Below are 23,312 nucleotides of genomic sequence, written 5' to 3'. Positions count from 1 at the left end.
TGGCAGCTCATTTGCTCTGGAGGCAGCTGAGGGGACCTGGTGCGTGGGACCTCTGCCCACTGTGTTCCACCCCAGCGACCACGGCACCGCACGGCTGTCACGGTAACACTGCCACGATGTCTCCCTTTTCCGCAAGTAAAAGTCCCTTACCTCCTCCCTTACCACTTCTTTCCTAACAATGCTTTGCTGGGGAAATCCTCTTCCACACTGGCAGGCTGTGCAAAAAGACTCTCCCTCTGAGGATGGAGGGCAGCAGGAGATGCAAGAAGAAGGCGGGGGAGGGGCAACTAGAGGACAGTCAACAGAAGTCTCTGGAGCCACTTGTTAGGCACTTCATTAAATGTCTGTCCCTATGGTGAACGGGTGAAGTGGGACCCTTATTAACGGAGTAGGGAGACATCCTTCAAGAGCTGGGAGATGGCTTACAGCCTCAGTGCCAGCTGCCTGAGAAGGCTTGCGGGGAACGGGGGGAAACACAGGACAGCCAGAGATAGAGGAATGGTGGGGAGCTAGGGAAGAAGCTTGATGAGAAAGGGAGCAGGGACTGCGTCACATTCAAAGCACTAAGCCCCTCGGCAACATTGTGAAATTACCCCACCGGCATGCTTGATGAGGCCCAAAGCTCCCAGGAACTTGTTAAAGTCACTGGCTCCCTCTCTCCCTACCCATCACTCTATTGGCTAATGTCACACCAGTGGGCCTTGGTCAAAAGTTCAGCACGTGCATATGTAAAAAGGTACAGGAGTGCCAAAGGCAGCAGACAAGGAATGGGATGAGGATAGTGCAGGACGCCATTGAACAAAATGTGCATGTGTCTTTGAGTGCATGCGCAAAAATACATTTGTCTACATGGCTGGGTGGGTTTGGGTGTGTGTTTCTGGTTATGAGTGACAAGCCTAGTGCAGGGAGGACACATTTCACTTACATTTCAACTACTTAAACCAAGGCCACTCAGAGACTATTTTAATCAATGGCTGCTTCTATGTTAGCAATATCAAGTCTTCTTTTCTGGAAACCTTTTATCTCTGCTTGCTCTCTCTATCTATTAAGCTAGTTGGAGGATGAGGAAAATTTGATCAATTTGCTGTCAAAATGGAGGTGCATTTGTAGCATCGCTGGTATGAAATTGACGCACAATATAATTATGCTGCTTTTTCATAAAGTGTGTTAGGTTTTATAGGTATTATGCTTAACTTGCCTGACGACCATGGCTTGAATGCATTAAGGATATACAATCACTGTGAGCAATTTTGTCAAGTGAGTGCAAAACAAATCAAATATAGCTAATGTGTATTTTGGCTTTCTTTAGTTACGTTTTGTTATCCTATTTCCAATATGCTGGCATCTGCAGTCTCTGTAATCTCCATGGATCCCAGGAGCATGTACAAGCAATTAAAACAATAGCATCTTTATGCCCCCGCAACCAATAAACAAGCTAATGTCACTGCTCTATAAAGACACTTGGCGTCTGGGGCAATACCCCAGCTGGATTAGAATACTGCTCTGTGCTTTTAATACCCAACCATAAAGAAGGTTTAAAGAAATGCATGCACTTTATTAAAGAGACTCCAAGGAAATAATATCAAATACATAACCAAGACAACACACTGAAGTAAGGGTGTAAATTTAGAGAGAATCCCATTTAAATTGAAGTTTATTTATCAACACTTATTCTACATTGTTGGTGTCTTGGGACAGTTCTTAAAGTTAAGTTCATTTTGAAAAGAATCTTAAATGTAGTTATTTCTACCTCTTAATTAACAAAAGCATAATTTTAAATAAGTGCAACTTCCTGAGGTTTTTTTTCAGTCAACTGCCATGTAGGCTAGACTTTATATATTATATGTATATGCACAACATCCAAGAGCTGAGTTTTGCCATCAGTTTGAGCCTGAGGCCTGCAATCTAACCAGAAATGGCTGTTGAACTTTTGTGGTGCTGACTGGGCATTGGCAAGGGAATCTCCAGCCCTAACCTCTAGAGGGGAACAAGAGAGCAATGGGATCCCACACAGCCACAGGTGCCATCTGGGTTCGAACCTGAGAACTTCCCTCTGTTCAACCGCACCACAAGCCCAAGGGCAAGGAAGTCCTTTCCATGAGTCAGTACATTTTCCCTGCTAAATCCTGACAATAAGAAGAGAAAGGCATTGGGGGACATGTGTACAGGGTGTACATTATGGAAGGAGAGAGAGAGAGAGAGAAATGGAGCGTGTACTGGCGTTAGAGAGAAGAAAGAGACATGAAATGTGTGGGACCACATCTCAGATTTCTAATATGCTGCTTTCATTGGCCTTGCCCCAAAGGTTTAACAGTGCTGTCCTGGGAGCGGTCCAGTACCTTCAGTTTCCTCTTACTCTGGCAGACCATGGATTTGCCCTCACCCTGTTCTCTCTTTCCTTTTCAGATTACATTTTATTCTGTGTTTTACGAAATGTCTGATGGGACTTTTCTTTACCCCAGGTAAATACACCATGCAGCTGGGCAAACAGAACCCCAACCTAGCACCGGGGTCAGTACAAAATTGGGTAAGAGGAGAATGAAAGAGAGACTTAGAGAGGGAGAGTTAGCAAAATGAAAATAGTATATGAAATACACACACACACACACACACACACACACACACACACACACACAATGTTCCAGGTTCTGCTCTGGGCAAGGAGACAAGTTCCACAGCCTCCAAGACCAGGTTATGCAATCTTCTGCTTAAGTGATGGGAAGAGCTGGCCAAACTGAGCTCAAAGGGACCCTCAGGGAATGAACAGAATGTGACAGAGAAATTCAGTCAAGACAGACAAACAAGCAAATCTTGAAGAATGAACTAAACTAAAAGATTCTGTCTAAACCCTAATCCACTGCACAACTAAACCGGCATATGTCCTTCCCATACTGATGTATCACTCCCATGTTCCAAAGAGCTTGCCTCCTTCTTGTGTAGGTTTTCTTCTCTTTTATATGTATGCACAAACAATCATAAATGGAATCAGTTTCACCTTAATTTGCCCAACCAACTTGTGCATGTGGCCATCCAAAAAGTGCAGTAACACTAGTGTGCTGGTTTCAGTGCATTACACTGCAAGACACAGGCACCTGTCTGGTACAACACAAGAACTGAATTCCATTTAATTCAACACAATGAACTCAGTCAAGATTTAAGGTTTAGTTTTACTAACAACTTGTCAGCATACAATAAGCCCGTTTTATTTCATTGTAGCTTTGCATTAAACATACTATGCCCAGTATTGCAAAGGGCACAAAAAGGGTTGTTTCTATTCCTTATCCCTGATGTGAGGTATAAAGGGGTATAAATATTCAACATGAACTGTCAAAGACAAGCCTGTTTTTTCTTTTTTTTTTTTAAGATTCACATTTTTCACAAGGTGGTGACATGTGTTTTTTCTGCTAACCAAAGAGTCGTTGTCCCATCAAGGACTTCCAAAAGAACAGACTGAGAACAGAGAGTTGACATTCTTCTGAGTTAGCGATGGCCTGTAAAGTTATCGTCAGTTACATCTTTCCAAGCACCATAAATTTATTTTGTTAAAGAGGAAGGAGAGGTGCCAAATAGTTTCAGTTTCAGCTGGTTCAGTTTAGCACCTGCCTCATGCTATGAAAAGGGTAGAGAAATGTTAACACCAGCAGCCAGTTTGGAACGTCTACTTTAGTCAAGGAGAGGTCAGCCGAGAACACAAGAACAGCCTGCTGTTCTAATGTCTGAAAATGGTAAGACTTTTTCTGTGACAAAGGGAGACCTTGCTGCGGTCTTGGTATTGTTGGAAGTACCATTGAGCGGTAGATTAAATGGAATTGATGCTTCTTTATTTTTTAAACTGGAATTCAGCACCTTGGCTGAAGGACACTGGCACATGGCAAACACTGCAGATGATGTAGGACATTTGCTTTTAACGCCATGAATTGTACTCTTATGTGAAATGGTTGCAGTGTAGTACTGTGGGGTGCAGGCAGATGGTCAGTGTAAAAAGAGCATTACCATTTTCTTCAACATCAAGAGTCTGGCCATCAAGAGTCATGTCACATAATCAGTAATTGGGAAGTGTTTTGTGTTGCTCCGCCTGCCGAGCGGTGCTCTCTCTCTCTCTACCTGAGTTCTCTTTTAGGTGAGGAACACCTGGAATTAATTATCATCAGGAAAAGGAGAAAGGAGAAAAGACAGACAGACAGACTCACGCATAGCAGCGGACTCAGGCTCATCGCAATTGCCCAAATCGTTTTCCCCAGCAGGGTTTGGGGTTTTGTTATTTTAGTAAGCGATGGTGAGAAAGTGAGAATCCAATTCCTTAAAGGTGTGTTACATTTAGGAGGCTCTAATGGCAGAAATGGAATATAATATTGTATGGTATGTTTTCAGTCACCTGGATATAGGAACTGTTGTGTTTCAGTTTTAATCTACAGATGCCGTGGGTCACCGTCCATTGAGTCTGCCATCTTGAACCGCCATGTTCCCTGCAGGAGGCCAGAATGTACAAAACAAACACTGGCGCTAGATAGGCACTCGCACTTTTTAGTGTAGTTGGTCAATTAAACTAACCAAATCCTGTACATACATCTTTCTTATCAACAAAAGTGCAGTTGTTTGTTCTTCTTTTTAGAGAAAACATTTCCAGTTTGTTTAATACTGACGTGATAACAGATTTAACAAAAATCAACAGGAGCCATCACGGTTGTTTACGAAAATATGTGGGGTCCAAGGCGAGGATGCAATAGTTTTGGGAGGTGATGTTGTTGCTATGCTGACCCAAAAAAAAGGCCTTGAGCAAGTAACCACACAGCTAGGATTTGTAACTGTCAAAACTAGTAATGCCTTCTTGTGGAAATAATGCGTAGCCACTAGTTTGTTTTTGACATTGTAGTCTGGTCCTCCTTTCCCAGGACGGTCAGAGCAGGCTTTTGGGACCAACTGTGCTCAAGCAAAAGTTTACTACAAGTCAGAAATGGGTTAAACACTGGTTTTGTTATTCTGGTTGGGAAGTGGGGACCCTCACTGCAAAAGGAAAAAAGGTGACACCGTCTCTTCCTCTAGCAGCTGCACCAAAATGTAGCTGCCCAGCAAAACTACCTGAAGAGAATGCCTGGTCATTTCAAGTGGGTCATTGAGAGTCAAACCTGCTGGACCTCTTCAGTGGTCGAGCTCATGAATAGTAAGTAGGTTAGTAGCAACAGAGACAACAACAAAAATAATCTGCTACGCTATTCTGGACATAAGGTGAAATAAGGTCTTGTCTGCCACTTCTGAAAACAAGGACACACTGAATAAGACCATGGAGTTACCATAAACAAGTGGGCCACATTCATACCTATACGGGTGAATGAACTCACTCCGATTGGCAGAGCACATGTCACAGGCACATGCTTTTTAGTGCAGGTGAAGAGGTGGTTAGATCTAGAGAGCCCACGACAGGCAGGGTAAAACCTGTAGGAAATACACAAGAACATTTGTAAGGATTCTTAGACAGAGCAGAGAACAATTTCAAATAACAGAAAGAGCAGAAGACAGTAGAGCTGGAGGATCATGAAAGGGAGCACTGGGAATAGCTTTGTGCTGAAGGACTTCAGCATTGGGCAAGAGCTGTTCCTCACACAGTGAGTGATGCCAAGGAATATATTTTTATTCTAAATGACGGATGCAGTACATAGAGCCCTGCTTTACTTGTATGAGTTTACCCTTACTTTTCACTGGCATTCTACATGGCCTATTTTCAAAGGTTATCTTAAAACATGGCTGCAGTTGTAGATAAAAGGGTGAGTAAGCAATTTCACTATGTTTTTTTTTTTTACATACTGTAATCAATATACTATGACAAATTCAACCAGATGATGGACTTGTATACGTCCCAAACATGAAGCAGAGAACTTGCAGTGTATATGCAACAGATGGATCTGTTTAGTAGCTCTAGGCTTGTTCATCTGTTCACAGTATTGCATCTGTGTATGAGCATGAAGAAGTATAAAACAGAGATAAACACAAGCCTTGCAGGCACACAAGTGGAGAGGAACTGGTGCCAGACAGAACGAGACTCAGCGTTGGCAGAGTTTAGGGATGTTTTCACAGCACATTATGTTTGAGTACACATCAAACATGCCACGCGCCGCTCTTTGATTGTCTCTGGTGAAGCTGCTGTCTGACAGGTGTTAGACGATGTCCCTGGGTAGAAAGGCGAGCATGCTGTAAATACACACTCATAATGACACATCACGCACTTAGCAAATAGAAAGATGACAGGGACCTCCCTGATGATGTTTATGTCGAGGCAAAGTTTTTGAAGGCAACACAATTGATACGCCAGTTGTACAATAATCCGATGATTGTAGAAATATATGTCAAGTTTTTAATGAGTACACTTGTTAACAGTTAAATCCCCCTGAGCTACAGCTTGCAAAATGTTTGAATGAAACTAACTACAAACTCCAGCTTCTTCTAGCAGCATTCATAAAAAAGGTTGGTTGTATATTGGGTAAGTAATGCTTCCTTCTTTTGCCCAGCCTTACTGATTCACTACACCAACAATAAGAGCCAAAATCTGTTTAACATCGATTTGATGAGAGGAGGTTTACACAAAACAGACGCCATACAGAAAGAACAGACCGGACCACATATATTGAGTATTTCCTCAGTGTCTGTTATTACTGTATGTTCAATTCAATACATCTCAACTCTCTGAGTCCATTTCCATTCCCTCATCATCCCAGACCACAGTGAGGTGGATATTAGACAATCTTCTAATTAACAGTAAAACCACAGTCTAGTGGTCACATGTGTAATTTCTCCATAGGACACATTCTCCACCCCCAGTGTTCTGTGTGTGTGGAAGCTATGGGCTTTAATCACATTGCCCCTTACGCTAGAATAACTGTGAGTACTTTCTTGGCAAAGGCGTCCACAGCTGAAGGGTTACTGCATGGTCGATCCTCCAGCGAGGTCCTTTCCATTCTGATTCAATCAATCTTTATTCCATCCACTGCCAAAATCAATTGCACTCCGCCTGGGATGCCTGGTTAAAATGTGGGGAGGCACAGAGTAAGGCAGGGTACTCCATACTACAGCTAGATCTCAACACTCTGAAAGGGTTCCCTTACTCAGTAGACAGTGTAATGGGTAAGACCAGTCCTACGCCTCTGATCAAACAATCAAATTTAATATTATGTTTGTGCCATCACAGCAAAACACTTGTGGTTATCACTGAACTTTCTTAAGTTTGTTTTCGTTCAGTAAAATCACAGACAATGATACATGATATGTATCTCAATGCATTATATGTATCACAACATACACAAAAGATTAAAAGTAACAATGACCATTTTAACTAATTTGTTGTGTCAAATCAAAAAGAATCCACGAACGAATCAGTATTTCAAAATAAAATAGAGTGTAAAATTTGCCTTACAGTGGTCAACTTGCTAACTTTATTTCTACACCAGGCGACGATGCTTCAGAGTATATACCATGTAATATTAATTCTAACTACGACTACTAAATTACGTTTATATGCTTTTTAAAGCACAGTCAACAAATTCTGCAGGTGGCTCACAGTAAAATCCATCAGTGAAAGGAATTAATAGCTGTTATAAAACAGCTCAGCTTAGTTGGTCACAACATTTTGACTTTTTTCTCGGTTCGCTGTCATTAGGCAAAACTCTGTTAGGCGCTTGGGTGAAACCCTCAACACAGAAAACAAAGCCAGTCAAGCCTCTTATTGTGCTTTGCTTTCTATCAAACCTACAAGCAGGCTAGTGTGGTCATAATTTAATCATGCTTTACACAAAACAGATGTATGTTTGATCCTGCTATTATTTTTTTCATGCAGTTTGTCTTTTGTTTTTTTTAAATGGGGGGAGGGGGCTTTAATACACATGACAGGGAGAGAGAGAGAGAGGGATTAACATGCTGCAAAGGGCTACAGGTTGGACTTGAACCCACGCCCGCTGCAGCAAGGACTTGGTACAAGAGGGCACCTTTCTAATCTTTTTAAACAATTATGACCATTAAAATGCTCATGAGTTGGACAGTTGGACAAAGGCCAGAGCCCCTAATTTGTAACCAAAGAATAAATTAACTGGTTGTTGAAGTCATCCTTCAAAAAAAAAGAGTGGTGTTTTAATATCTACTGGTCATCTATCACCCACTTATCCTCCCCCACTCAATCTGTTGTTGTGGTGCAGTTCATACAAACATCAGTTCAATTTTGCCAAAATGATTTCAGATCACATATTGTTTGGGGGGCATGCTCCATATTGCTCAGTTCCCCTTATGTTAATACCTTAAGCAGTGCTTTTGCAAATTCCACACTGATAAACTAAATAAATGCACTAGAAATTAAAGCCTTTTAGTTGCAAACTGATGCTTTTATACAAAGTCTGTGTACTAATTTTGTAGCTAGCTGTAGCCAGGCCTATTTCCTCATGCAATCCTCTCCCTCCAACCATGTAGTTTCCTTGTAGTAACCTTGTAGTTTCCACCCCTGCCGGGTGTGGACACACTGGCCTCTTCATCCCAGCCCACGGCTGTCGTCAGGCACCTGGCAGCTGAAAAAATATGAGGCCTACTTAATGAGTTCTTTAAGAGAGCTGGAAGTGGCTGGTGTTCATGCTCCAATGCCCAGGGTTATGAGATAACCATGCAGAAGCAAGGCCTCCATCACAGACTGCAGCTCTGAGCCTGGACCAAGGCTGAAACTAAAGGCAAAGGCGTGGATAATGACTCTAACCAGCTGCTCTGACAACTATAACCTTAGTAATGATTGGTTTGTGTAGTTAGTTAATCTTGTGGATTCATACTTTTTCACAGTTTTCAAGTCCAAACAAGCTCAACTTCAAGCTGTAATCCTTGTTTATTTTCAATATAAAATCAGACGCAAATTAAATGAAAACCATCAAAAATTTATAAAAACACAATTTTCGGAGCAATAGTTTAACAGTATATTTATACAAATTATTTGGTGCATAATTGGCATCTCCTTTGAGCTTTTTCCCCATTTTAAGTATAAATACAGCGTACTGTGAGCTGTCTACACCTCATTTTCAGTGGTAAACAGTGTTGTCTTATAGCAGCCAACAACAACTTTTGGGTGTGTGGGGGCATAAATCCCAATCAAAATCAGTTTAAACCAATCTGTTCCTTTTATATCTAATGAGTATGCACCCTAAATATTATTCATAACTCTTTTCTTATCCGTTTAATTTTCTTGCTTTTCTCCATCTTTTACACTTGATGATAAAATGATGGAAAGATGGAGAAGTCTCTTTAAAGCAAGGTAATGACTGCCCCTGATTTAGCTGCTTTGCAGCAACCATCCCATATGGGAAAGGAGGGCAGATAGAAGAGGCTATTGGCCCACATCCAACACAAACACAGCCTTGAATCCTTAGCATAGAGCTCTTTGCCAAAACACTGGTTCTCTGTGAAGGCAGAAAAGGGGGATAGGAAGGGAGGAGGAGAGGAGACTTGATTAGGAAACCTTAATGGGACTATCCTGTCACATTGCATGGATGTCTGGGCCATGGTCCAAAGCGTTACTGACACTGCACTAAAGTAACAAGGAGAAGGTGAGGATCATACAGGTGCTGCACTAAGAGACTTCCCAAAACTCAATTCCTCACTTACACTCGGTGTGAATAATACAATTAGACTAAGACAATTAGTCTTTAAAATAAACTGCAGGTGATACAGCACTTTGCTATATAATACAATTATTATCAGTAAGAAGGGCTACGTAACCAAGCTGTATGTGATCAAACACATTTGTTATAGCCATTGTGCTGGTTCTCTACTTGAAGGCCTTTGCCACAGAGTAGAACAATTAATATTTTCTTTTAACAATATTTTCATTCATTACGCCACAGAAAGTGTCTTAGTTTGAGCTGAAAAACAAACAAGAATGGTATAATATGCAAACTGGAACTTTAACCACTTCAAATAATCACAGTGCCACACGCTCAAACAATTACACAACTATTTAAAGTGTGGGCATGTAGGTGGCTAATTTGGCCACTTTGATTTTCCCTTTCCTGAGTCTAAATGCAGAATGCCGAGCTCCAGTGAAAAGATGAAATGCTTGAGGTGCTATGGTCGGCCCGGTGCAAGTTCAATGACAGCTGGGAATGATGAAGGCTTAGGTGTGGTCTCACAGCACTGAGCCCTGACCCACCATGTTTCAAAAATCAAATAGTCAAGAGAGACACTGTTTTTTTCCCCTGTTCTATTCTGGTTAAGCAAAATACATAACACATTTTAATATAACTACCAGAAATTCTTAAAAAGAGGTTCAAAAGGTTCTCCACTTCTCCTTTGTATCACAACTGTATTGAGTAACAGATTGTTTTTGGCGGTTCACTCTTAAAGCAAACTGTTAGATACAAGATAAACAAAGTTAAATTAAAAGGGGTGAAAAGAGCGTAACTCAGACCATGGTAATTGCTCATTTGTAACCCAAAGCCTGGCTCCCCTAGTGGGTGCACTGGAGAGAGTGATGGGGTGTGCGAGCTGGGCCCCAGTGTGATTGGGTGCTCTGAGCCAGTACACCCTCACTTGGCTTCCATGTATGGTTTCCTTGATTTGAAGAGTGACCTTGAGTGAGACAGCACTCCTCTTTCGTTCCTGCTTTCCTCCCCTAAACCATCTTTCCCTCCCTAGAGGGAGTGAAAGCTTTGCCAAGCCACCGTCAACACAAGAGCTTCAGAGGACTTACAAGCTGTCCAAACCAGGGCTGTTTCAATGAATGAGGCTAGTGTCCTCACTCCTACTGTGTCTTTATACCCTCAATCCTCTGTCATCCCGCTCCAGCACTGTGTTCAACATCAAGGAGCAGGTAAGCATAGAGGACAGCAGAACAATGCCTCTCTGGGATACTCAGTTCCTTTTGGTAAAATAATTATCATTTAACTCGTTCTGACATGGATGATTTTTCCTGACATGAACAGGGTACAGTGAACAGACACGTATTAGAGGTCCTAAATGCTTAACTCTGTAAGAGAGTGGTCTCATCTAGACAGAGATTACCCCTTTACCCTTTTTCAGACGACTGGCAAAACAAACTCCCTGTCAGAAATCAGGGAGACACGCAGCTCCAAGGGCAACAGCAAATGTGGGGGTGAGAAAGAAAGGGTCCACCACAGGTCCCTTTACAACTGCAATAATCATATGAGAAATGCAAACATTTGCGTGTTAAATATAAAATTACTTTACTTCTGAATCCTTCAGCCTCAATTGGATAAATTCTTATTCCAATCCAGCTATTCCCTAATTAGAGACAATTACTGAATAAAGGCTGCTAAGAGACCAAAGGAAGGGAGTCTTGGAAGTGAGAAAGAGCTACAGCCCACAGTAATATAGTAGGACTGAATCCTGTAATGACGAGGACAGATAACTAATTCATGGAACAACCATAAATATTGGAAAATATGGCTCCATGATGACAAAATAATCACAGGATGACAAAATAATAATAGGAAAGAGGAATCATCCTGAACAGGCCTTAAAGCCCCCTAGATTTACCCCATCATATCTTTTAACATGTACAAACTTCCATAAGCAGAAAGAGCAATTTCCACTGCTTTGGAGCACTGTCTGGGTTTACACGAGGATTAAGGTTTGGCTGTCGAGTCAGAATTCAACGTGGAGCCTTCTATAACAAACTGAAGTAATTAACAGCTCACTTCTAAGGCTAACCTCTTTCATTTAGTGTCCTACAGAGCTGCCTCTTCCCAGGAGTGAAGACCTTAACAAATGGCTTTAATAGGCAGACCTTCATAATGTAAACCCATAGTCTTGTGGGACAGCTCACGGCTTTGACCACAGAGCAAATATGAGTAATTTGTATACACGTCTGCTGGGAGCCATAACAACCGCACTGGGAGGAATTACTTTATGTAATTACTTGAGAAAATATCTTGGTAAGACACATGCAAGGCTATGTCATGCTATGAAAGAGAAAAACAGAAGAGGAGACATAGAGAGACAGAGAAAGTGAGAGAGAGATTATGTGATCTATCCCTATGGTGGTTAGGGCACTCAGTGGAGAGGCTATGAGGCAATCACAAAGGCTCTTCAAATGCACCCGGCAAATTTACTCACATGGAAAATTAAGCAGAGACGGCATTCTGTCCCCCTAAAGACTTTAAGATATATGGCTGCTTTTGTAATTATCATGGGTCAGGTCCTAAATTGAGATATGTTCATATACCAGTGATTTCAGTGTAAATCTTCCTCTGTGTGTGATGATTCTTTCAACAGCCTACTTGCATGTGTGTCTGGCTTTTCATTTTACATACTATGTTATCCATCTGTGTGTGCATGCAGTGGGTGATATATGAGTTGCAGTAGGATTGAGAGAGCCCTGTCGACAGCTGCTGCCTGCCATTCACACCTGAGAGGACCCATGTCCTGATGAGAATTAATGTACTCTGACATCCTCTGGGACTCTGGCAGCCCCCAGAGGGCCTAATGAAGAAATACAACCTTGCCAAGAGAGAGGGGGCATATCAAAAGGCTCCCTGAGGCCCCAGGAGAGGGCATATAGAGAGGGCATGGATAGACAGAGGAGACACAGAACAAGGATATTTGGGAGTGAGAGCATAAAGACTGAGATTTTTCTTGGGCTTGTAAACATTTGTTATGTTTTTTTTTTTTTCTTTCTCAGATACAGCGTGAGCCTCAGATGTTCATCATTATGCTGTTATACCGCACTGTGTTAATTAAACATGCAGAAAGTGTCACCAACATATGCTGGAAATTTCTCACCTGCTCATTAAAAACGTAATAATCAATCATATTTTTTTTAGAACTCCTGAGAATAAAAAACAATTGCCTGCAGGTTACATGTTCTGACCTCCAAGCAAGCCAGCACAGAGAAGGGTTCGAAAAGGTCTGCAAGGTTAGAGGAGCAACCTCTTTGGGTCATGTGTGTCCTAGAAAAGGTTGTGTATGGCCTATCTGGAAGGACCTCGATTTGCGATTTAATTTAAGTATTGGTCATTATGCAAAATCTATTTGGGTCCCAAGTGATGTATCATCCAAGTAGCAATTAAAATGTCTGCCTTTAAATTCAGGGTGACTTGTACATCTCCAAAGGGACAGATGGTAAAGCATAATGGTATGTTTGTCCAGCCCAGCTCTCCATAGACCACAAAGTCAGGGAGGGAGGTAAAAGCAAGTATTCCAATCCTTCAACCATGGCCCTTTCTCTCCCTAAATCCCTCATTTGTTCATCACTTTTCTTCCCCCCCACATCCTTCCCTCAAATTGTCTCTCTGAAACAAAAAGCAGCACATTAGATTTTCAGTGCTTCACCACTCTTGGCAAACAGGGTGACTTTCACTTGTGGGGCAGGCAGTTTCTAATCTCAGAGGAGACTGTGAAATTCTGAAACAGACTCAATATGAAAGCCTGACCACCAAGAATAGCAAAAAGAGAAAGGCAGACAGACAGATAGACGTAGTAGAGAGAGCAAACAAGGAGGTGGGGGTGTTATGGAAGGAAGATGTCTGCATAGTACATTCAGTTGACGACTATAAACCAGGGCTTTGGCTCCAGTATGAGGGTGCCTGGGAGTAGTCTGGGGCCAGTACAATTGAGATGTTCCCAGAGGTTCAGCAGAGGACCAAGGCAGAGAACAGAGTACACTGGGACATCTGCCAGTAGGACCAGCAGCCTCTGGATCCCCTCATGATGTTGACTAGTCATCCACAAACCACCAGGAAATGGCGGTAAGAGCTGACCCAGACAGAATTCCAGGCGTGTGACCATGTGACGTCAGTGCAACCGAGATCTATCATTAGCACATCCACAAGCTCTACCCACATGTCCTTCTGTCCATTCTCCAGCAAGAGAATGCCCTGTGATGAAGCCGGTCGGGCTGTCAAAGTGACCAGATGCCTGTCTTTTTGCTATTGCGCAACAGCTAATTTGAAGTTTATTTCAACTGCTTTTTTAACAGCTGCTCAGTAGTCGCACAGCAACACTCGTTGCCAGGATAACTCGTCTGAATTCGGCTCTGCCACTAATCCCTGAAAATTACAGTGTAACTGCATCCATGGAAAGTCACGGTGGCCACTCAGACCATCCTATTCAGTCACAATGTAAAAGCCTCAAAATACACACATTTTCACTGAACCTATGGAGAAACATAATTTCAAGTTCAGATTAAATTCTCTTCTGCTTACTAGCTGCCTGCGTCCTGTTATAAAATAAGGTTTGCCATTCAGCCTGGGATTTTCTTTCTCTGATTAATTTTAAAACAAACTGTTGTCAATCACAACCCTCAAAAATACTTTGCTGCACGAAAATGAATAAAAACTAATTTCTGAATTGAATTTCTTGGGATCAGATTAAAATTGTGTACATCAATTTTACTCCTTTGAGACAATCTATTCCTTAAAAAACATTCTTTGCAAATCAAAGTTATTTGTGAAAAGCTAAAAAACCCGGTAACATGCACAGCCGGGCAGTGACGTAGAGGAGAAAGGAGGTGCTTTCTTCTTAGGCTCCAATGTTTGGACAGAAATTGCTCTTTCATCCTCCATTAAAATTTCCCACTCATTTCTGTCAAAACAATCCCTTCAAAGTCCCCTGTCAAACATGTATGCAGATGAGAAACACTCTTAACCAGTCATCCTGTGGGCAAACATTACTTCCAGCTGAGCAAACATGCCCAGACAGAACAAGCTATACATGACAGAAGGCTCTAGTTTCTTACTCCATATTGGTCAAACACTATACAGCATTAATACATTCGTGTGCTGTCTACCCTTTACCATGCTACAGCCTCCAGCCTTATACTATAGTATAGTATATATAGTTATACTTGGTAAGCAAACAAGTAAATTTTTAAGAAATGGTTCAGTTAATGTAAAACATTCATCGAAGAGAAAAGTAGAGAGATGAGCTACTGATCTCAATATTTGTTTTATTTTGAAAAAACACATAACCAAGCTAGACCTAAAACCTAATGCAAACTCTTTGGGTCACACTTAGAATTTAAATATGTAAGCAACCACTTCTCCCACAGTGTGTTATAGCAGGAGTGGGCCATCCTTCAAAACAACAACCATCACTGCTTACATCAAACAAATTAATACATTACAACATTACAAAACAGAGTAGAGGCACCACTTCATACAATAAATGGTTAATAAATGAATAAATATTTGCTATTGTTTAGGCTGTAATCTACAGACAAAATGCATCGAGATCTGGGTGACGTCATCTGGGTGGTACCTCCTCCTGTAAGCCACACAGGAAATCCTGTGTCTGACGGGTAGATGAGTAGAAACCTGGTAGACTGGTGGAAAACGTGTTGTGGTTATTTTCACATGAAGTACTGGGGATGTAATTTACCGTATACTGTTCTCGGATAGTACGTAATCACGCTCCTGCTATCGTTTCAATTATCTGTTGTTTGTGTTTTTGGCGTTTTCTTTGTTTTTGGTTTTCTGCCCATGGATATAAGTAGTGGCACTTAAGCCATTTATGCACTGGTCTCTGCATGGATTTGGAAGCTGGGGAAGTTAATAAAGGAGTTTTTGTCAACTCAATTCTCACTCTCTCCCTCTCTCTCATTAAAAGAGAGAGAGAACAAACCTTAATCAAGGTTTGGTCTTAATTGGCTTATGTGCGGGTTTATGGAATAATCAATGATCCTCTAGACACTAGTCTGATGTGATCATTTTGCAGCTGCAGGTCAGGTGAACTCTGACCCTGTGTCCCCACAAGATAATAGAGAGAGCAGACCCTTGGCCTCTCTCCATATCAAACGTCTCATATTGGTCACAGTGGCCATGTACAATGTCCACTGTGACCAATAATTGACAATACATTGTAAGCCTTTCTTATTTATTGAATTGCATAATTTTAATGAGTGTGTGTGTGTGTGTTGTGTGGTGGTGTTGTGTGTGTGTGTGTGTTGTGTGTGTGTGTGTTGTGTGTGTGTGAGTGTAGAGAGAGGGAGAGTGATGAGTGAGTGGGAGTGAGTGATGAGTCTGGGAGTGAGTTGAGTGAGTGAGTGAGAGAGAGAGAGAGAGAGAGTGAGTGTGTAAGTACAAACAACATCAACACACACACACAACACACACACCCACACACACCGTAAACAACTTCAACATACACTTCCACACTCAGTCAAACACACGGGGCAAAAGGTTTGTTTTCTGATATTTTCTTCATTTTATATAACGTATAAAATGTCTTAATAAAACTCATGCCAATAAAGCAAACTGAACTGAATTTAAACTGAGAGAGAGAGAGAGAAAGAGAGATGTTTTTCTAGTAAAAAAAAGGATGACTATGATTAGAACATGGTTCAAACTACCAAAGCATAGTTCTGTGAACGTACACCCTTTTGTTGTCCTATTAATTTATTAAGTTGTATCACTTGAAGGGAAAAAATACAATATAATTTCTAAAATGCAATTGCTACTAATGAGGTTATGGTTTAGATTCTTTTTAAAATAAGAAAGACTGAGTCTAACTAGAAAGACGTTTTGGGACTCTGGATAAGAATCTGTGGAGTGGTGCTTGCAATCGTGAGAGTGGGTCTAGGAGAGTTATGGCTTTAGCTAGCCTGTAGTTTATGTGCACTCTGGGTAAAATGCAGAGCACTTTGAGAACATTTATCATAAAACACAGGGAAGGGACCGGGATGTGAAATGGCTGCTCTGTTCAGCCTCAGTATCTGCGTTCTGATATAAACTCTCCAGATAAATAATGCATGACTGCACTGTTGAAAAAATGTCAGAGTGCCTCTTATTTCTTGCTTTGACAATTATAATGCTTTGTAAGGTTTTTGTTTTCCTCTTTTTTCATTTGGGGAAACTCTACTTCTCTTTTATTGTATTTAGAACCAGATAATGTGGTTTTGCTAGTCCCAATGTTAACTTTAATATACCTAAGAATGTTATCATTAAGTAACACTGCCAGACTTTTTTATACACATTGTGTAATGTGTTTAAAGAAATGTAAGGCAAGGGATTGAGGAGATCAACAGACTCACTGCTCAGATAAAGCTCAGAAGGGGGCTAGATAAATGTTTATAACATGCCAAAGTTTATTTAATATTTCATGCACTTAGGAAGGTACCATTATGTTCCCTTGTAGAACTCACTGACTACTCATCACTTTTAATGCCCCCCCTGAATCTATCGATCAATACCTTTGTCCTCACAAAAGAAGAAATCATGATAAATCAATCGGGTAATCCTTATATACAGATGAAATTAAAGCTGCTATTAATTTTGATTATATTTGCCAATTGTCTTCAATGAACTGATCATACATTTAAAATGTTGAATGTTACACTCCAGACCTTTCCTAGTTTATTTTCCCAAAGACATAAATACAACCTACATCTACTCTCTCTACGGTACATAGGCAGTGGGATCTCCATGCACACTGGCAGTATTTAGCAGGTGACAAATGGAGTTTCCCTGGCTGAACCAGCCCAGAAGGCTCACTCAGATGGGTTGATGAATGTAGAAGTGAGCCCCGACAGGCGGGTTTATTTTTATTACATCTGTCATTATACCTTTGCGATGTCTCCACAGGAAACACACATACACATTATATGCTATACCAGGAGGAGGAAGTAGTCTTGAATCACACCGACAGTATAGAGAGACCATTACAATTTTTTGTCGTTAGAAACATCATGCTATCAGAAAATATTCCATAACGTGTTGCATTTTAAATGTGACATGGAATATATAATATATTTTAAGCAAAGGAGCTGAATCAATGAATGCAGCTAAATTTGAGGGATGAGATGGTAGGAAGCAGAGGAGAATTAAAAAGAAAATTGTAAGGTTAATATACAAATATATGGTAGGTATGAAAAAAATTGCAATGCTTTGGAAGACCCCTGTCAGAGTAAGACTCACTGCGTACCTAACTACTGACTCAATACCAGAACAATCCTACTAAGGAAAAGCGTACAAGCAATGGCAAAAGAACATCTACCATCATTTCATTCCCTTTCTCTCCCAACGAGAGAAACACATGATGGCAGGGAAAACAGTGTTTCTTTATTTGGCTGCACACGGTGTACTTTATCTATTTGACAGAGGATGTGAAATCACAGAAAAGGAGAGTGGAGAAAGGGGGAAATATTCTTTTTAAGAAAATGATTCATGGGCTCAAGGCTGTGCAACTCATGAGTCAACAATGTACTGTGGGTGTCTTTGGGGGTGTGTTCAGCAAGGGTGTGTATCAATAGGTAATAAATCTCTGCGCATTCCCAGGATGAGGACAGCTTCACAGGTGTCTCACTCTTAACACAGCAGCTTCAGGAGTACACACAGGTCATGGAAATACTGCGACTCAGTATAGACCACAAGCAAGTTTGGAACATGCCTGTAGTAACACCAACACAAAAAATTTATATGTACAGAAAATGTATAACAATGAGGATAGTAAAGAGAGAAGTAAGTACATGTCTATCAATGGTATTGACTGAAAATTCGGACACACACTTGCTTTCACCTTGTCTTGTGTCAAGCTTCACCACAGAACTCAATCAAATTAAGACCAGCCAAGCTGAGACCCACTCTTTCCCACGCAAACGAACAAGGAGAGACACTATGACCTGCTTAATGGTGATAAAATGGCCTTTAATGGGACTGGCGTGAGACAGATTTAATGTAGTGACTTAATGCTCAGGTCTCTCACCTCTCCCTAAGGCTCCAGGGAAAGCTACCATTATGTGATCAAAAACCCCTGCCACCTGATGGGCTAGCTGGAGACCCTGTATAATCAAGGTCAGCATGGGCCTCTGGGTAATGCAGTGTGTTTTAGGGCTGCAACTAACAATTATTTATATTGTTTAGCTTATTAAGTGTTAAAAATAGCAACACACGCCCATCAGAAGTTACAAGAGATTTTTCTTTTTTTTTGCCAAAGATCTTGTTTTGCCAAGACATGTCTTTAACAATGATAGCTCACCTGGTAGATTTGGCACTCCATGTACCAACACTGAGTCTTTGCTGCAGCAACCCTGGATTTGAGTCCTACCTGTGGCCCTTTGCTGCGTGTCATCTCCTCTTTCTCTTTCCCCCTTTCCTGTCCATTTTGTTATTACAACCGGTTCACCGGTTCCCTCCCTCAAGGCACCTCCTTCCAAACTGAGGCTTCTGCAGGTTTCTAATGGGTATCCCACTTCCTCAATCTTTCATCCATTATCCCATGACATCTATGCTGTTATTGGCCTGTCAAACAGTTAGTTCCACCATAGCTCATTCCACTTTATCCAGACCCTCTGGGATGCTGCGTCTGCCTGGTTGGTGATATTGAATACCAGCCACTTCCTTGCCACATCTTCAATCCCAAGGAGTGCAAGACCTCTCCAGAATGATGACCTACGAAGCCCCTCTAGCTGACTTCCACTAGCAGGTTCCAGACCTTTCATCCTTGCTGTTGGTTCTCAAATATAAGGGCCTGACATTTCTCTAGCATGCACCTCCTCTATCCTCTCTTCCCAGGGCACTGTAAATTGCCTGCTTGATACCTTTGAACCAGGAAACAATATTGAGTCTCAGAGTAGTATAGGTATCTCGTCTGGGAATTTGAGCGGCTTCTTAAGATTCTAGTCGCTTGTCGTGGCTAGGATCCATGAACAACTTAACCATGACAGTGGATGAAACAGGGTATTTGGAAAGTTGTTTTGGCTTCTTTTTTGCCTGCTCCAGACCAGCAGCCAACTGTGTCATGTCGCCACCCAAATCATCCATTCGTCAGACTTGCCCAACACCACGGGGAGGAGGTTGGCTCAACGTTGGTTGGCCTTCTGCATAACATGCAATAGAGCAGAAGCTTCTAGAGACTCTCACACATCTCCTCAAATAGATGTTCATCTTCCTTTCCAGCCCCTCAACAGTGGAGATGGGTACCTAAACAACCAATGGCAACACAAGCAGTGGCCAGAGCAGTTTGGTATCCTCATGCCTTATACTTTCCGTATAGGCATTTCTTCTCCAGAGACGTCACCAAAGTTCCCACTTGAATAAGCATCTTCTTCAAACTCTGCCCATTGCTGAGGTCTAGCCTGTGCCACTTCCCAAGCTCTTCACCAGTTTTTCGTGGACTGTTGGTATGATGTCTTCTCAATCCTACAGCAACACCGGTCCTGGACATGCCCCCTTCCTGTTAGTGAAGTTCCCACAGGTATAAACAAATGTTTAACATGTCAAAGTAGCACTGCAACAGTTTCTGGAATTGCCCTGTGACATGGTAGGTCTTTAGTGTTGCTTCCACTAGCCTGTGGGGTATTGTTCTGTAGGCGTTGGTTAGAACTCCACCTTTCTGAAATGAAGCTTCCATATAGCCGTTGTCCAACATGAAAGTGGTCAGCTTCCTTGCCAGCATCCCAAAGAATGTTTTACCTTCTACGTTGAGGAGTAAGATGGTATGGAATTTATTGCTCTCTCTGGAGTGTCTTCCCTAGGGATGAAGCATCGCTTTGCAACCAACCAATCGTCAGCAAGGCTGTTTTTTCTCCATGCTACCCTCAATAACTAAAAATAACCAAGACTCGTCTCCTGAGCCTTGTATGTTATGCCATTTGGCACTGGGGTAAATTTTCCTCTGACATTCTTGAGAAAGTTGTTTACTTCCTGCCAGCTTGGTTCCTCTGCTCCAAAGGAGATAGTTTGTACAGCTGGTTTGAGTCTCTCCATCTCCGCTGTCTTCCCTTCTGGGGTCACTGTAGATGAAGGTACGTCTCCTTCTCTTACTTTGTTGCTCCCCTGATCTTTTGTCAGAAGTTTCAAAAGGTATTTGAACAGGTTTCTGTCCCTGCGGTGGCAATTTGCTTGGTGCAAGGTCTTAATGCGCGCCATCGGGCTGGTTTAGATCTTGGTGACTTCTGGTTTCTCATCTTCTGTCGCTTCACAAAAAACCTTCCTCCACCCCCATATATCGCCTCTTATGGTCTGTTCACACCAAATACATGCGTCTTTGCACTGACTTTGTATATCGTATGTGTATCGTGCAAGAAATTTGCTTTGTTTTCAGAGTGAAAACAGCATGGATGTTTTGATGGGGCTTTCTGCTCCTTCTTCCTATAGCAATCATCCCCAGTGCTCCAGAAGATTAAAGACATGACCCTGAGCGTCTTCACTATGTCTCCTGCTATCCCTTCTACCACCAATCAATGTTCACTGTCACATGTACTTCAAGTTCCCATCCACTCAAATCACCGGCTGCTGGCCAAACAGCTGACTACTCATTTAAGTCCAGCCGCCTACTTTAATTCATGGAAAAAATGCTGTATTACGTAGGGATGTCCTGATCCAATCTCAACAATCGGTAGCGGCACCGATCAAGGCATTTTTTAACTGATCAGTAACAGCTTTGTTGAGCTTTATTGACCTGATCTGATCTTTTGTTTTATGTCTGCTGTCACACCGCTGTTTTTTCACTCAAAGCTTTTATGCACGGTGCAGCCATCATCAACTCTCTGCTGTTTCTTTCCCCCACACTGCTCTGTGTGTGTGTGACAGCACAAGCTGCCCCGCCCACGATGAATCTCTGCCGCGGGCGGGGCTTCCTGTGCTTGTAGGAGAGAGCGGTAGAGATCAGACACAGCCACACTCAACACGCCACTGCAAGTACAAGAAAAGTCCTGCAAACAAAAAAACAATGAGAGTAATTAATTAATGTAGTCTGTGCAAAAGATGTAGAAATGAGGGAAATAAACACTCTGTTCATTCAGGTAACTCAGGTAAAGGCTGCACCGAAGCACCAAGCACTGGAGAGAGAGACTCCCTCCTGAGACCACAAAGATTACAGTTTGTAATATTTTTTGTTTCTTCAATTGTTAAGCATTGGATTGATTTTAGTAACTGTAATGTAGCCTACTTGAAGTTTGCAATGTGCACTGTATTATCTAAAAAACATATATAAAAGTATCAGATCAGGACTCGATATTGGCAGATACTCAATATTAAATGACGTGGATCAGATCTGGGGCTAAAAAACCTTGCCCGGGACATCCCTAGTGTTAAGTTAACGCTAACCAAACATTTCCTACTGCTGCAGTTTCACATTTAAAGCATTTAAGTGCCGAAACACAAGTTGACTTTTAATATGAAATAAGGTAGTCACAGAAAATTCAATGTCTTTTCAAAAATGCGTCTACAAGACAACAGTTTGTGGGGCATTTTTTGACAGCGGATCAGTTTGAAATATTGCAGGGAGTAATGGAACAAGAAGTAGCAGCCACAGTGAACTGTTAGATGAAGAGCTGCAGTCAGTAGCACTAACATTTCCTGCCAATCAGGACTGAATTCTGTACTTACGTTTCCAGAATTACAGATTTTAGCCAACACTCTTCATTGAGAGCATTTTCTAGTTAAGTATTTAGTTATCATTGTGGATTTCCCATGTTTTTCGTCAGTTCACATATAAGCTAATAAAAACATTATTTATTTTGTGAGAAAGTGAAATTATTAAAACAATAATAGGCTAATAATTAATTGTCTGTTTAGAAAAATTATGTCCCTTGGTCTAATATAGTTGAAGACACCTCATTACAGCTTAAAAATGTCTTAGAACATTCTTGTATTTTTTGCCATTGACAAATTAAATGACAGATGGCCCAAATCAGACTCTGATTTGTGGCAGTCAGTTGATCAAGTACATTAAAAGGAATACATTGCTAAATGCAATGATTAAGATCACTTTATATAATGGAATAGTTATATGAGAATGTGCCAAAGGCCATGAAATTTTGGCTTTTGCAGCCAAAATCTTTGGGGGGCATGTCCCTGGACCCTCCTAGCTTGCTACTTTTTCCCACTGGCAGGCTACTCCATATCCTTATGAAAAGCCCTGCTTTCACTGGATAATAAAGATGTGCATGTATGTGATCACCTGAGTTTAACATGTGTATGTACAAACTTGAAGCCTAACGCACAAATACTGAAAATGGTCTTTAAGTGAAGTAGAACTTCTGAAATGATTTTCTTTGCATATTCATAGATTCTGAATGTTTAAATGAGGGACTAGATATAATGTCAAGAATTTTTAGCAAGTTAATTGAATTTTTTGTGGAAAAAAACATATCAAACACTAATTATTATTCAAGCATTTGCATTACCAGTATATTTATGTCTTAAAACATGTCTGAAGGGGATCTTCTGTTAACTGAATAATCAATTAATCAACTAATTGTGGTGTGATTTCATTGGCACGACTGAGCCCACTTGTTCAATCAGGTTTTATTCTAAGAAGTACCAGTATTAGCTCCGGGAAGAGCACTTACTATAAAAGCACAATCTTTTATTGTTGTAACCTGAGGTCAGATGTCTGAC

The sequence above is a fragment of the Morone saxatilis genome, unplaced genomic scaffold (assembly GCF_004916995.1).
Source record: "Morone saxatilis isolate NCDOM2014 unplaced genomic scaffold, NCSU_SB_2.0 Contig11, whole genome shotgun sequence".
NCBI lineage: Eukaryota > Metazoa > Chordata > Actinopteri > Moronidae > Morone > Morone saxatilis.
This window is presented reverse-complemented; position numbering follows the sequence as displayed.